The following is a 16026-nucleotide window of genomic DNA, read 5'->3' as shown; positions in this document are numbered from 1 at the left end:
TACAAATTCCAATTTAAAACATACAATTTATATAACCGTGTATGATATATAGATCTATCAGCCATCCCACACTTTCCTCTGAGTTAACATCTTCCAATAATTACAGATTAGCTATTGGCGACGAGGGAAATGGAGCCGTGGGGGACAGGTTCAGGACACAAGGGGAGGACGGGGAGATGCTGACGTGTGCAGCACTGTGAGAGGGGACAACGGAGCAGGGAGAGGAGGGGACAGCGGGACGGTGCAAAGCGGCAGCTCTGGAGCACGCACAACTGTCCACAAACTCACTCCAGCTTTTTAGGGCAAGAACTGCCAGCGCATCTCACTGAAAATCAACTGCTACTATAAACTGCCAACATTTAACAACTCTAGGGCTGTGAAACAGGACACCACATAACCTGAAACACTGGGACCTGATAATACAAAACTGTTCAACCTTATGACCAAACTATGGGACATTCATCATTCAAGAATTAATGTTCATTTAATTGCATCATTTACTTTAAAAAGCAGGTAGAGATTGCTAAAAATAAACTTTTTTTTTTAAGTTTATTTATTTTTAGAGAGAGGGAGGGTACAAGCAGGGGAGGGCCAGAGAGGGAGAGAGGGAAAAAGAGAGAATTCCAAGCAGGTTCCGTATTGACAGCACAGAGCCCAATGTATGGTTCCAATTCACAACTCATGAGATAACGACCTGAGCCCAAACCAAGAAGTCAGACGTTTAACCAACTTAGCCACTCGGGTGCCCCAAAGAAACTTTTTCAAATGTACTTCCTACACCGACGGATCTCTTTCAACCTTTCCAAACTCTGCTTGCAAATGTAGACACACCAAACTTCTCAATTTAAATTTAACCCAGCCTACAAACTTGTGCTGGAAGGTCTCTTCTAGCCCCAGGGGTTGCAGAGAGAGCGCTTATCAACAGATCTCCATGTGTCACAAAGGCTCCTTGGAATTAAATTAAATACGTCAAGTTACTGAGTCAAAAGCATATCCTACCAATGTTCTGAACACAAGTGAAATGTTCCAAGGTCCAGTTCAAAGATAATTATACAATAAAACTGGGGCAGATACTCTATGCCTCAGATCTAGTAATCTCATATTTGATCCCATACAGTGAAAAAAAATCTGTTATTTAATTACTGCTGAGCCTATATCCTGAAGTGCTCTTACATCTTAAGATGCAATTACCACAGAAAATGTCTTTTTAAATTCCTTCTCTGTGGAGTTGGCATCCTTGAAATATTTCATTTTGTTTTTTTACTTAAAACCTGAAGGAAATGACCCTTTGAAAAGGAAAGGGAAAAGTTACTTCAAAATCCTGTACCTTCCATTCCCTTTCCCAACTGTTACCTTTGTAGTTATATTCTAAAATGCAAATAATAATAATAATTGGAAATAGTGCCATATTTAAGTACATCTTTTCAATCTAATTAAATGAAATTTGCAATTGAAGTACAACTCCCCACAAAGTGCATAGCTTATTCAAAAAGACCAGGGCTGCTGATCACAGAGGGGAAAAAAGTACTCTACATAGTCAGAGATACATACACCTGCCTAAAAATAAGAAACCTGAGAGGAGAAACCACACTGAAGAACTGTAAGGTGGCATAAAGTAGCTAGAATAAATGACAGGGGAATTTTAAAAAGGGGAAAAAAAGGCTCTCACTCTAAGCATACCTTCTGATAAGACCCTCAGCCAGCTGCCATGATGTAGTATAAAAAATGCTATCACTTTTGAGTACTACGTGCCAGGCGTATAACCACATTACGTACATCATCTCCTTCACTCCCTCTAGGGACTTTGTGCAATGGGAATTATTACGCTTATTTTGCAGGTAAGGAAGTAAACTCAGATCATGCCTCAAACCAGGCAACCTTTAAAGGATCCATTTTCATCCTATAATCTTATCTCTATGCCCCATGGAAGCCTTAAAATTCCCTTCTAGGGGATTTCCAACAGCTCCCTGTTCCTCTATCCTCTGTTCCTCCTCGCTAAAGAAAGCTCTCCCAGTAGCGGTCTTTTAGACCACATGTTCTGTCTACTTTAGGTCTCTGGACTATCCCCTGTGAATCAACCAATGACTAGCTTGCACTGGTAAAATCTCTTCAAGCCTCATGGGTAGCACAAGTCAATGTGTGCCCTTAGTGAATATGCTGCCAACCGTACACACCTTATGACACACCCACTTCTCTCCACCCACCCTCCCCCCAGGGCCAGCGAATGGTCTGAGTATCATCTCCATTCTCTTAACTATCAGTTCACAATCAGTCCCTTAAGTACAGACTCAAAATCACTCTCTCTTCAGAAAATCCCTTTACTAGTTTTACTTAACTTGTAATCATTCTCAAAGCAGAAAAAGCACTGGATTGGAAACCAGATCCGGCTTTTAATGATGGTTCTTTTATATTCACTGTATTACCTGGGCAAAATCACTCCATCTTCCTGGGACCAGTTTCCCAACCACAAATGAAGAGAATTTGACTAAATAAGCTCAAAACTAATTCCCAACTCTAAGAATTTTTTTATACAAGAAGGTTAACATCAACATTAACTTATTAAAAGAATTGCCATAAAATTTTTAAATTATTCAAGGCACCCTAAATTTAAATAAACATATAAAAACCACACAAAAAAAGGGAACTTTCAAATTTCAAAGGGTGACAATGCTGATTAAACTGTCCATTTTTTGTTTTTATTTGACACATGAATGAAGACCCATGTAATCCCTTAGAGACTACTGGTTTACAAATACAGTAATTAGTACTCACTACGCAGTACTTTATATACCACATATACAATATACCAAAATGTGTTTTAAATACCAATAGCTGGTCTTATGGGCCAACTTGGTTGGGATATAGTAAGTTAACCAAACATTAATCTAGGTGTTGCAGTTCAGGTATTGTGTAGATGTGGTTAATATCTACACTAAATTGACTTTAAATACAGGAGATTACCCTCGATTGTGTGGGTAGGACTCATCTAATCAGCTGTAGGATTTAAGACCAAAAACAGGTTTCCCAGAGAAAAAAGAATTCTGCCTCAAGAATGCAGCATCAACTCTTGCCTGACCTTCCTTCCAGCCTCTCAGTCTGCCCTACAGATTTTGGATTTACTAATCCCCACAATTTCATGAGCCAATTCCTTAAAATAAATCTCTTTTAAAACACACACACACACACATATCCCATATTGGCTGTTTCTCTGGAGAACCCCAATACACCAACATACCAAAAGACTCAAAACAGGCATTTTTCTTTCTTTCTTTCTTTGCTTTTTAAAGTTTATTTCTGAGAGAGAGACAGAGCACGACTGGGGGAAAGCAGAGAGAGAGGGAGACACAGGGTCCAAAGCAGGCTCCAGGCTCCCAGCTGTCAGCACAGAGCCCGACGCAGGGCTTGAACCCTCACACAATGAGATCATGACCTGAGCCATACTTGGACACTCAACCGACTGAGCCACCTAGGCACACCTTTTTTGTCTTTTTAGAGTAAGGGTTAACAGATGTCCTTTTCTTCTAACCTCCTTAAAGTACTTGAAGTATCTTAATTCAGTGCTCAGAAGGTTATTTTGTTAAGTTAGTACTTTCCGCACGATGCCAACTTTTCTTTATTAAAATCCATAGGAGGGAAAAGAACAGTGACGTTCCCTATGTGGAATTTTTAAGCTCCAAAACTGATTTCACAAGATTGTGAGATGCAATTTATTTCTCACTGTCATGGCTTTGAAAGTATTTAAGTACCAGTTAGCATATCGCCACGGTGATGAAACCAACAATCAGCCTGATCCCAAAAGCTGAGGAACCACATGAAACTGGCATAGACCTTGGACTACTTACTGACGTGCCAATTCAAGCTGAGAATTGCTCCAAGTTTTACTGTTGGTCCATCTGGTGGCTAGTCTTCAGTGTCACAGGGACGCAGAAAAGACCTCAGAATCACTACACACAGAAAACTACTAGGATCTGAGAATCACATATGTAGTAACATCAATTCACACACTGGTGCCATTCAAACACCATTTCTGACAGGTGGTATCTATAAACTTTTCCTGTAAAGAGGCCAGTAGAATTTAGGCTTTGCAGGCCATAATGTCTCCATGGCAACTACTCAGCTCCAAAGCAGCCAACGACAATATATAAATGAATGAGCAGAACTGAGTTCTAATAAAACTTTATTTACTGAAAAAGGCCATATTTAGCCCGAGGGGTGTAGTTTGCTGACCCCTGACTTAACTTAGGTGATCAGAGAGCTGGAAAAAACCCTGGAGATAGTATGGTACAATACCCCACTCAATGCCAAGATACCTATAACAATATCTCTGACAAACAGAGATCTGGTCTCTGTTTAAGTCCCAGTGCCCATCCTGCGCAGGACAGTTACCATAATTAGACTCTTCTCCAAGCTAGACAGTGTTCCTCAATGAGGGACAGCAGGATTTCTGGGTGGGATATTTTCCCATTATGTACAGCTGTCTCAAGCACTGGTGGCTCCTTCAGCATCCCGGTTCCCAAACATTAAGTGTAAACTACACACACACACACACACACACACACACCCGTCACTCTGACAACCAAAACCTTTCCTGCATTATTTCCAAACCCCCTGGGGCGGAGGTGTCACGACCCACTGAACAGAGATGGAGTATGTGGCAAGTCCTACGCAGACATTCTCCCTTCTACCCATGGCAGATATGATTAATAAATCACAACATTCTTTAATACTGAGGCTGGACTCTGTCTCTTTTTTTTTTTTTTTTTTTTTAATTTGAGAGAAAGAGCGCACACAAGTGGGGGAGGGGGCAGAGAAAGAAAGAAAGAAACACAGCATGGGGCCCGAGTCAGGGTTCGATCCTATGACCCCCGGGATCATGACCTGAGCCAAAATCAAGAGTCAGATGCTCAACCAACTAAGCCACCCAGGCGCCCCTCTGCGTTTTTAATATCACACCAGAAATACATGTGGGTGGAAAACATGTCTAAATTTCTAAGCCTGGAGTGTAACTCCACTTAACATAAAAATACAAATGATCTTTCTCATACTTTTAGTAATCACCAAATTTTCTCCAAATGAAACTGCTTTGAAGCCAAGACAAGACCATACCTAACTATTCTCTGAATTTTACCAAGTTGTTCACCATTTTGGAAAATCACCTCAATGGCAGCACGTATGTTAAGTACAACTTAGCACAGGTCTGCATCTGTAACCGTCTCATTCACGGTAATGCCAGATATAGGCAGAACACACTGACCATCTGGAATGTTTCAAACACACACATACTAAAAATATATTTTTTAATTATTTTATTTTTATTCCTCCTTTATATCTAGTTAGAAATTACATTCATTTATTTCTTTGCCATCAGGTTCGTAAGTAGTTACACTGTACCTATAAATTCATTTCAGGTTAGTAAAGGAGGAATTATGAAATATTTGTTATAAAAAGAGTGTTGGCTCTGACAAGTTAAAAATCACTGGTCTAAACTAAAGATACCTGTTTGGCCAAATTCCCCGAACACAGACACCACTCTTGTCCACTCTGGACACAGATGTGATGCATTTCAAAAGTTCAAAGCTACTGTACCTGGCTCTCCTAAGCCGTTTTTCAAGTACACAGATCTCACAATACAGGTGCAGTTTCTGCTGTATAACAGACACAAGAAAGGGCTGTGAAAACCAAGTGCTTAGGATGTCTAGACCCTCCAGCACACCGTGTCTGTCTCTGCGACTACTCCCAGATGCTGGGGAAGTGACTCGCAGTGTCACTGAGGCAACTGTCCCTGTGCACCAAACACAAAGGCTCTCCTAATGAGTCCATTTTCCACATTAAAATTGTGTTACCAGGATCTGTCCCTGGCTTTATACAGAGCAGGTCTAGAACAGCGTCCACCAGGACATTTCCCACACCGTCTGATGTAACCACTGCCACATGTGGCATCTGGGCACGTGCAGTAAGGCTCCGTGTAGCCGCATGAGGCTGGTGACGACCAGACGGGACAGCTATAGAATGTCAGAGCTGGAAAGGGGCCTGGAGGCCACAGATCACAGCCATTTCTAGTTTCACAAAAGGACCTACCACAGCGGGAATTAAGCAACGGAAGCTGAGAGGGATCTGTCCACCATGTCTGCCGTCTGCTGGAACAAGCCCCTCACCCAGCCACAGCGCATGCGTGACACCACTTCTGAAAACCAGGCATCCTGAACTACTCCTCTGCAGCCATGCTGCTGACTCAATAAAATCTCAGTTAATTCATGTCTCACTCCCCATTTGCCATCTAATACATACAGAATTAATCTCACAAATGATAGACTTTCCTCAAATCTAGACTTAGCTATAAACCACCTTAATGTTAAAAATACGGAGATAAAAAACTAAGATTTGAACTAAAGCTTAAAAATGTGTCTATGAGAGATTACTGGTTTGGGATTTAAAGGTTTCACATTGACTGAAAATGAAAATAATCTCTACATACAATCTATGTCGATCTACACATAATCCATGGATATAATTGTATATCTCTATTACAATAATGGACTGAGGCCATTGGCAAGCGTAGTTTCCAAGAACATCTATTATCATTTCCCTCTATAAGTCTTTTTTAAAATCTTTTTTATAGCTCACGGCAGTTGGGTAAGAGTTCATACACAGTTCAAAGATGAACTTCAAGCAAAATCGTTAACATAAGATATGGCAGATCTCAGATGCTTTTTTAAATCAAGGCTTCAACTATTCTAGGTTTAAGTAGCAACATTCTGTCTGGAGGGCTAAGAAAGAGTCAGGTATGGCAGAACACAATTCCAATGATTGTTTTTCTCCATTCTTTAGAGACACACGTGTAAAAGTGAATGGTAGGGAACAGAAAATCCAACACACACTCTGGGATGGACTGTAATTCTTGGGTCTTCCAGGGAATAAGGGTACCAGATCCAGAGAACTATTACTTGTCACACTTCTCCACAGAAAACCTGGTACAAATTACCTGTAGGTGATCTACCTCCAAGCCTTACAAGGAGCATTAGATACTTAATTATAATCAAAGCCAGCCCTGACTCAACACAAGCATTAAGGAATAAGTATTATAAACATAAAAGACAAAGCTGAAAAGGATAAGTGAGACCGAAACAGATCACTACAGGCTGTTTGACTTCTGAATGTTGGGCTTCTGAAAACTAGTCAGGATAAAATTTAACAGGAATAAACGTAAAGTCTTTTCTTTTCTTTTTTTTTTTATTTCTAGGAGACAGAGAGAGAGAGACAGCGTGTGCAGGGGAGGGTCAGAGAGAGAGGGAGTCACAGACTGAAATAGGCTCCAGGCTCTGAGCTGGCAGTCAGCACAGAGCCCGACGCGGGGCTCGAACCCACGAACCTTTAGATCATGACCTAAGCGAAAGTCGGACACTTAACCGACTAAGCCACCCAGGCGCCCCGTAAACGTAGTCTTGTAGATCAGTTCAAAAACCAGCTGTACGGGTAGAGGGAGCAGACTAACAGATTTGCCATAAAAATTTTGAGAGCTGTGGTTTACCAAATGCTTACTATAAGAGCAAGATGTACCCATTTAAGTGTTAATGTAATTTTGGAATTCAATAATATTGAATGTGCAATAATATGATAGTAGGTGTCCACTTTAGAGGAAGGAATAGTCCCCATAGTTGCTGCCTTGATTGGACATCTAAAATAGTGTAGCCAGGGGTCCCTGGGTGGTTCAGTCAGTTAAGTCTCTGACTTTGGCTCAGGTCATGCGTGATCTCACAGGTCATGGGTTCGAGCCCCACATCGGGCTCTGAGCTGACAGTTCAGAGCCTGGAGCATCCTTCAGATTCTGTGTTTCCCTCTCTTTCTGTCTCTCCCCCACTTGTGCTCTCTCTCTCTCTCTTAAAAATAAACATTTAAAAAATAAAATAAAATAGTGTAGACAATTAGGGAAGCCATATTTTCAAGATACGGACAACTTAGTGGGGCCAGAATAAGATGATCAAGATGGTGAGAAATGGAGGCATTGGCATTATTTAACCTGGAGAAGAGACAGTTATCCTTAAATATATGAAAAAATTTTACATTGCAAAGAGAAAACAGATCTTCAGTGTTGCTCTGGATGATATAACACATATTACCACAACTGGTAATTTGGATCTAAGTAAAAGAATAACCCAACAATGAACCACCAGAAAGAAGTGAACACCTTGTTACTCTAAGTATTCCTGCAAGGGCCATAAAAACTCTGGGAAGGAAAGGGTTATGAGAGTATCCCGATTAGGCAGAAGACTGCATTAAACAGCTGCCACAGGTTCACGCTAATCCTGCAAAGACAGTATTTTAAGTGCAGAAGAAAACAATTAAGCTGAGTCAGCAACTTATCTCCCTAGGGACAAGTTAGTTTGGTGAAAAGGGAGAAGAAATGAGAAAGCCAAAGGGGCTCCAAAATACATTTATAAATACCTGATATACAAGGACCTAAGAGTGAGACACAGTTGAATAGGTGAGTCCGGATAACGGCCTGGGGCTGCATCGCAGGTCCAACACCTCGTTCCAGAAATCATCATCGGGCTGGTCACCTAACCTTACTGTAGCTCAGGGCTTCTGTCTCTGACATGTGGATACTACCTGTCCTGCCTAAGGACCAAGTGACTACATAAGAAAAGCACTCTGTAAATATTTACACACAAATGATTGTTTAGAAGAGTCAGACTCTTCTAAGCTTTGCTCACCACACTTGAGAAACCTAGCATCTTGAAAGATCAATCAACATAAGGCCCTGTGAACAGACCAAAGAGAAAGTATTTTTTAAGTAGGAATCCTAAAGGTACAGACAGTCTTACCCAAGGGGTTAACAAGGTATTTATTACAGAACAGGATAAGTGTTCTTAAAAAGGATGCTGTCCAGCTTTTTTCGATAAGCAAGGACTGCAAGTTAAGAAGAGGTGACTTGAATGGGCGCAAGCCGAGTTCAGGCAGGTCTAAGGAAGAACCCTGCTTGTTCTGAGATCAAATGAGAACACGTAACAGACAGACACAGGAATTATAACCCCTGTCAGGACGATAAGAGGCTGCTGAGCCTGCAGAGGTCTGGAAATTGAAGCCTGCCTCTCGTGGACTGGTCAACATTCACCACCATTCAAGGTGTCATGTCAGAGTATCTCCCACGGTACTTTCCAGCTCAAGCACTGAGCGAACTGGAACCAATAACTGTTTGCTGGGAAAGAAAGATCAACGTAGCAGGTGTACTCGGGAACAGATTTCATAGGAGCATTCTACTTTAATCAGAAGTGTTCTTTTCTCTCGCTGCCCCTCCCCCACTCAGTAAAGGAGTGCATTGTCTGCAGGTTTTAAAACAATAATAAAGCCAACTACATCTTTCTGCTTTTTACTATTACCAAGCACTGATAACTGTAAACAATGTGAGCTACAACCAGTGCAGAAAGCCCCCACCATCACCTCCTAACATCCCTCCCCCACATCTCTTACTCCTAATAGCCCCTCCCCCTCATCTCTTACTCCTAACATCCCCTCCCCCACAACTCTTACTCCTAACATCCCCTTTCCCACACCTCTTACCTCTAACATCCCCTCCCCCACCTCAGGTTTTCTTTTCATGAGGATCTCAAACTAAAACCAACAAACAAAACTCATAACAAGAACAAAGATTAATGACAATCAGTGTATTTTCTGTAGTATTTGTAACTGTATCACTTCAATAGAACGGTTCCTGTATAATTTAATCTGATGCCTCCCTCCAAGCAAAATTAAGTGGAGTCCATTTATATAATCCGACCAATCACGATTTAGTATTGAAACTGTGTTTTAAACAATAACAATGGAAACAAATGGTTCGCAGCCATAACTATATGTCAAGAGGGTAGAAAATCTGCCAAGATTTATGGGATCAAACTCAGCAGAACGAAGGAGGCTATACCAAGAGCCTTTTTGCCTGACGCCAAGGTCACCTCAGTCCCTGAGAGGAAAGGTCTAAATCAGCAGTGCAAAAGGGGCAGAAAGTCCTGCTGAAAGAAGGGGTACACGATGCCTCAGCTAATCTTGGCAACAGCCATGCTTGCATTACAGGCACTGCAGCTGGACAAGTCGGCAGATCAGCGCTCTCCTTGGTATCCATAGCATCATTCTAACAGGGTATGTGGTGATGGAGAGTGGACTATGTAATTATAAAGCTGACAGAGACACGGAGCCAAAAAACCCAATACAGCAAAGTACTGCATATATTACAAACAGGCGATTCTGGAAAACACAATGTGTAAATACATGAATATGAGTGCCGTCTGGGCCATCGCCATCTCAGTGGGTATCCCCACTGTTGCACAGCTACATATTTTGCCACAGCAGAAACAAATATAAGTCATAAATCTGTTAAGAATAACTAGTAATTTACCTGATCCTATTAAAACATTTCCACTATTGGTTGAGCTGTAAAATGAATTTAAATCCTATAGAATCCCACATAGGATAACTCAGCAATTAAAACAAAGAAAAATCCCAAAGACTATCCAGAACACAGAGCAAATTTCAAACATATTCAGACATGTGACCAGAAACTGGCCATAGAGGGCGGGCTCTTGTGCTTCAATTATAAGCACTTCCTCCACCGCGACTAAAGACTAAAGATCTGCATACTTTCTCAAGTGTTTTACCTCCCTAAAACCATGGGAAGGGGGGAAGAATACATTTTTAAAAAATTTTTTAATGTTTTTTATTTATTTCTGAGAAAGAGAGACACACACACAGAACATGAGTGGGGGAGGGTCAGATAGAGAGAGAGACACAGAATCTGAAGCAGCTCCAGGCTCTGAGCTAGCTGTCAGCACAGATCCTTACGCAGGGCTCGAAGCCACAAACCGTGAGATCATGACCTGAGCCGAAGTCAGATGCTCAACCAACCGAGCCGCCCAGGCGCCCCTAGAATATATTTTTTAAACCAAGGTTTTGTGGAAAATTCAGAACAAGCCTTCTCAGAAAAAGAATGCTGCCTAACCTAAAAAAAAGGACTAAATTAAGATATACAGAGAAATCCACGTGCAATCAACACGGTAACTACAAAGCTCACGCCTTTCTTTCATTCTCCAGTTTGAAACTTACTCTGCTTGATGTTCATTCTTAGACACTGCTTTCCACTTGGAAACATCAGCTGTGTCCCGAAATACAAGGAACTTACAGCTAACTCAAGTACCAATGAATTTCGTCCATCAGGAGTTCATAAGCATGACTAACACATAGTCTGAAATCTGGACCCGGACAGACCTTAAGTGTTGTCGCCACATGGAAAAAGGTGGTTACACATGTGAGGTGATAAAGTGTCGTCGGCCTGACCTGACTGCAGCAGTCCTCTCACAACATGTATCAGGTGTATGACATAGTGCACCTTAAAAACACAGTTCTTATCCGTCAATTACACCCCAATAAAACGGGGGGGGGGAGATAAGGAATCTATAAGCCAGAAGACACTGAGGCCCCAATGACCATGGTACGTTCTAGCACCATTGATCAGTGCCCGTCAGGCCACTTGACAAACAAGCTGCCGCGCCCCTCCCCTGTCACTGGAAAAACCACCTGTGTTTACTGCAAGTGTGACACCACCCTTCAGGTCAGGGTCATTTACTGCGAGTGTGACACCACTCCTCTGATCAAGGTCATTTACTGCGAGTGTGACCCCACCCCTCGGGTCAGGGACATTTACTGCGAGTGTGACACCACCTCTTGGGTCCGTGACACTTACTGCAAGTGTGATACCACCACACCACCCCTTGGGTCAGGGACATGTACTGAGAGTGTGACACCACTCCTCTGATCAAGGTCATTTACTGCTAGTGTGATCCCACCCCTCGGGTCAGGGACATTTACTGCGAGTGTGACACCACCTCTTGGGTTCGTGACACTTATTGCAACTGTGACACCACCCCTCGGTCAGGGACATTTACTGTGAATGTGACACCATCCTTCGGGTCAGGGACATTTACTGCGAGTGTGACACCACCACCCCTCAGGTCAGTTACATTTACTGTGAGTGTGACACCACCCCTGGGGTCAGGGACATTTACTGCGAATGTGACACCACCCCTCAGGTCACAAACATTTACCGAGAATGTGACATCACCCTTCGGGTCAGGGACATTTACTGCAAGTGTGACACCACTCCTCGGGTCTGTGACATTTATTGCCAGTGTGACACCACCCCTCGGGTCACAAGCATTTACTCCAAGTGTGACACCATCCTTCGGGTCACAAACACTGCAAGTGTGACACCACCCCTCGGGTCAGGGACACTTACTGCAAGTGTGACACCACCCCTAGGTTCAGTGACATTTACTGTGAGTGTCACACCACCCCTCGGGTCACAAACATTTACTGCGAGTGTGACACCACCACCCCTCAGGTTAGTGACATTTACTGCGAGTGTTGACACCACTCCTCCGGTCTGTGACATTTATTGCCAGTGTGACACCACCCCTCGGGTCACAGGCATTTACTGCAAGTGTGACACTATCCCTTGGGTCACAAACATTTACTGCGAGTGTGACACCACCCCTTGGGTCAGGGACACTTACTGCAAGTGTGACACCACCCCTCGGGTCAGTGACATTTATTGCGAGTGTGACACCACCCCTCAGGTCAGTGACATTTACTGCGAGTGTGACACCACTCCTCGGGTCACAAACATTTACTGCGAGTGTGACACCACCCCTTGGGTCAGTGACATTTGACACAGTCGGTGGCCGTGTGGCAGCGAACCCTAGGAGCCGGACGTGATTGGCTGCACCTTTATCTAGCGTCCTCACTGGTTAAACCGGGTAACTGAACCCGAAGAGTTTGAGCACAGACGCGGCGGTCAGCACCCATGCGACCCTCTTGGATCCAAGCGCGTTCACGAGTTCGCTCGGGGCAGCGGAAACTGCGCGATCTAAACTCTGCGGGCAGAGAGGGTTCCAGTAGGAGAGCCGCGGGCGGCTTCCAAGCGCTGCGGTCCGTCGGGGGCGTGGGCGACTGTCCACGTGGAGCCTGGGGTCCGAGCCCCCGACGGGAGGAAGGTGACTAAATTCCTCTGACAAAGAAACCATCCCAAGGTGGACTCGGCTAACGGAGACTTCAACTGTCCCCGGAACGTCAGGTGTCCTACCCAAACCCACACACACGTCAGGAAGCCAGCCCTGACCCGCGGCGAGGCTACGCGGGCTGGGCGCCCAGACCCCTCCCAACCCGCTACCCCCGCCCCAGGCGCTCCCCGCCCCTCACGGCACCCCCTCCCGCGTCCCGACCGTGCTCGGTCGTCCTCTGCCCGCGCGAGGCGCCCCGGCGCCCCCGTCCCTACCCGATCTCCCCGTCCCGCAGCGCGGGGCGCGGTGGCGGCGGCGACGGCGGCGGCAGCGGCAGCGGGGCTGAGACGCGTCCACTGAGGGGACCCGCACCCGGGACGCTCTGGCCCCGGGGCGCACTCGGAGCAGGCTTCCGCCTCGCGCCGGAAGGCGTCCGCGCGCGGGAACGGAAGTCCCGCCCCCGGACCCCGGCTGGAGCACGGAGGGAGGTTGCGGGTCGGTTGCTGGTTTTCTGGGCTGCAGGCTGGTGGGCTGGCGGCAGCAATGGCACCCTGCGGGGCCCAGACGAGGAACGCCGTTTGCCCGGTGGAAGGTGACGCACAGCACAGAGCGGCCGGGGCCGGGGCCGTGCTGGGCAGGGAGCGCGGCGCTGGGGAAGAGGGGCCGGTGAGGCGAAGGCAGGAGGTGATGGCCGAGAGCGACTAGTGCGAGCTGGAGATCGGAAGAAGTGGGAGGACCTGCTGGACAGAGGAACGTCGGAGAGAGCCCGGCCGCACCGGGGAGCCCGGGGGGGGGGGGGGGGTGTAGGGAAAGAGCGCCGGCGAAGGTCAGCTGCACCGGGGACTGTTTGGAGGAGCTGGTGGACTGCATCAGGAAGCTGGGGAGAGGGGAGAGTGCTGCATGGGAGGGGGGGTTATGGAGGAGCCAAGGGACTGCATCGAGGATGCAGAAAAACACTGATCGGGTCCTTTAAGGCAGGACTGCCAGGGCTCTTACCCCTCAGATCACCACATTGGGCAAATCACCCCCAACCAACCGAAATGCCAGCTGAAACCCCAGAGCCCCATAGAATGCGCTGAGGAGGAGGAAGCTTCATTACCAGCCACTGATGAGGATGGTCACCTCTATGGCTGTTTTACTTGCTACTAGTGTTTAATAATTAGTTTCTTATACACCAAGTCCCCCTTTTCCTTTTAAGGAAAAATAAGTATGACAATTTTTTTTTTTTTTTTTTTTTGCTTTTGTCAGCAGCAGGGTATGTTGCGATATGTACAGATAGGATTGTCACAGAAGAGAAGAAACAATGGACAGCATGTAGAAAGTATATACCTACAGGGCACGCATAAGCTCTGGATGGAGTAGAAGGGCACAAATTCTCATTTGCCCACCTCAGGGAGGTGAGCAGTCCCTTTGTGGTGGTGTGTGAAATAACCAAATCATGGAGCAGAGAGGTGTGTCCTTGAAAGAACGAGAAGGGGTGTGTGTGTGTGTGTGTGTGTGTGTGTACCCACATACGGGCTCCCCCCACCCCCCATCCATCAAGAAGTGGAATGTAACAGGGACTCAATGAAATGTTTCCATATAGCTCACCACAGTTGTTTGTTTGTTGTAGGAATGCCCCTAATATATAGGGCAATCCTTAAAGGGTCATATACCATGTACATGTGACCATGTTCTTAGGTAACCAAATGTCCTGGTTTGCCCAGACTGAGATGGATGCCAGGACACTAGAATTTTGACACTTACACTGGGATAGTCCTGGGAAAAGGGGGACAGGTTGCTCATACTATCTTGTCCCCTGTAAAACAGATTAGTCCAGAAATGGACACATCCTAAACCAGGCCCTTTATAGTCTTCCCCCACCTCCAGGAATTTAAAATATGGCACAGGAAAACACAGAAGATAGCCCTTAGAACAGTCACATAAGTGGCTGTGCCCTAAAGAAAGGATCTATTGGCACCATTTGCTGAGGACCAGGACCTGCTCCTTTGATTACAGGAGATAATCCTTGTGTATTTTCAAAACATTCTTTTGACTAGCCAGGGAAGGCTTCTGCTTGCAACCAAAATAGCCTTGAGGACTGCACCCATAGCACATCCTTGTGCAAGACCATCTGCTCCCAGAGCCCCTGCTGAGTGGGCACTGAGCCCCATGCTCCATACTCATTGGCATAGCAAACTGAAGTAGATCTATCTCAAACCCAAACAGGCTGAGAGTCTCTCATGCATGGACTTTGGTCACAAATGGAGCTCCAATTGGTCTCTTTCATGTCGAGCTAGAAATGGCTTGTAAACCTACAATTAGGTTAGGCATGTGAGCAGGATGTTGAAGCTGGTAGTGCACAAGCGGGAGATACTGGAGGGAAGAGGGGGGAGAAGGGATAAGAGAAGACAGAATTATGGGAGCAGTGTTCATCTTTGTGCCCAGCTTTCCAGTGTTTGATTTCCAGTCCCTTGTGATGTCCAGCTCAACTCCCATCCTGAAGTTCTATGAAAATTCTGTGTCCTTCTAGTAAAGTCCCCATCTTACTTGGGTTAGTGGTAGTCGGTTTCTGTTCCCAGTGATGAAATGACATTACTACCCACGATACTGGTCACCAGCTCACTCTACAGCATTCATTTCTGGTCACCAGAGCTCTGGAGCCAGCATGTCCTTCAAGGCCAAGGACAGGAGGGCCACTGTTGCCTGGTCCCATCAGGAAAACTGCCCCAGTTACCATAAGGCTGGCAGGTGGGACAAAGGCTACAATCAGCATATAAATCTGGAGGGAGACGGGAAATGGTATATTCCAAATTCCTTGTCACACACAGGGGGAGGGGGGTGGAGAGCCCACCTGGATAGAATTCAGTGGTCCCAGAGACAGGACTGTTGATCCTCTCCCTCCCAATGGGCTCCCCGATTTTTCTGGTGTGGAGGTACCCCTGGGAGACCACCACCTGCCCATGTGCTGCTGAGCTCCCTCCCACCCACCACGTGGCCTTGG

At 45.4% G+C, this 16026-nt stretch overlaps 1 protein-coding gene across 2 annotated transcripts in view; it reads right to left on the bottom strand.

Moving 5' to 3' along the window:
* Positions 1 to 13463, bottom strand: part of DISP1 (dispatched RND transporter family member 1) — a 145590-nt gene extending 132127 nt beyond the window's left edge. The window contains exons 1-2 of one of the 2 annotated variants that reach the window (XM_039235833.1): positions 13319 to 13463; positions 5587 to 5645 (exon numbers count right to left, since the gene is read on the bottom strand). The gene's annotated coding sequence lies outside the window, so the exon portion shown is untranslated. The remainder of the gene's footprint in view (positions 1 to 5586; positions 5646 to 13318) is intronic. The other variant, XM_039235827.1, reaches the window with a different exon arrangement.
* Positions 13464 to 16026: the final 2563 nt, after the last annotated feature.

Source organism: Hyaena hyaena, unplaced genomic scaffold (genome assembly GCF_003009895.1).
Source record: "Hyaena hyaena isolate Hyena2069 unplaced genomic scaffold, ASM300989v1 scaffold_103, whole genome shotgun sequence".
NCBI lineage: Eukaryota > Metazoa > Chordata > Mammalia > Carnivora > Hyaenidae > Hyaena > Hyaena hyaena.
This window is presented reverse-complemented; position numbering and strand designations above follow the sequence as displayed.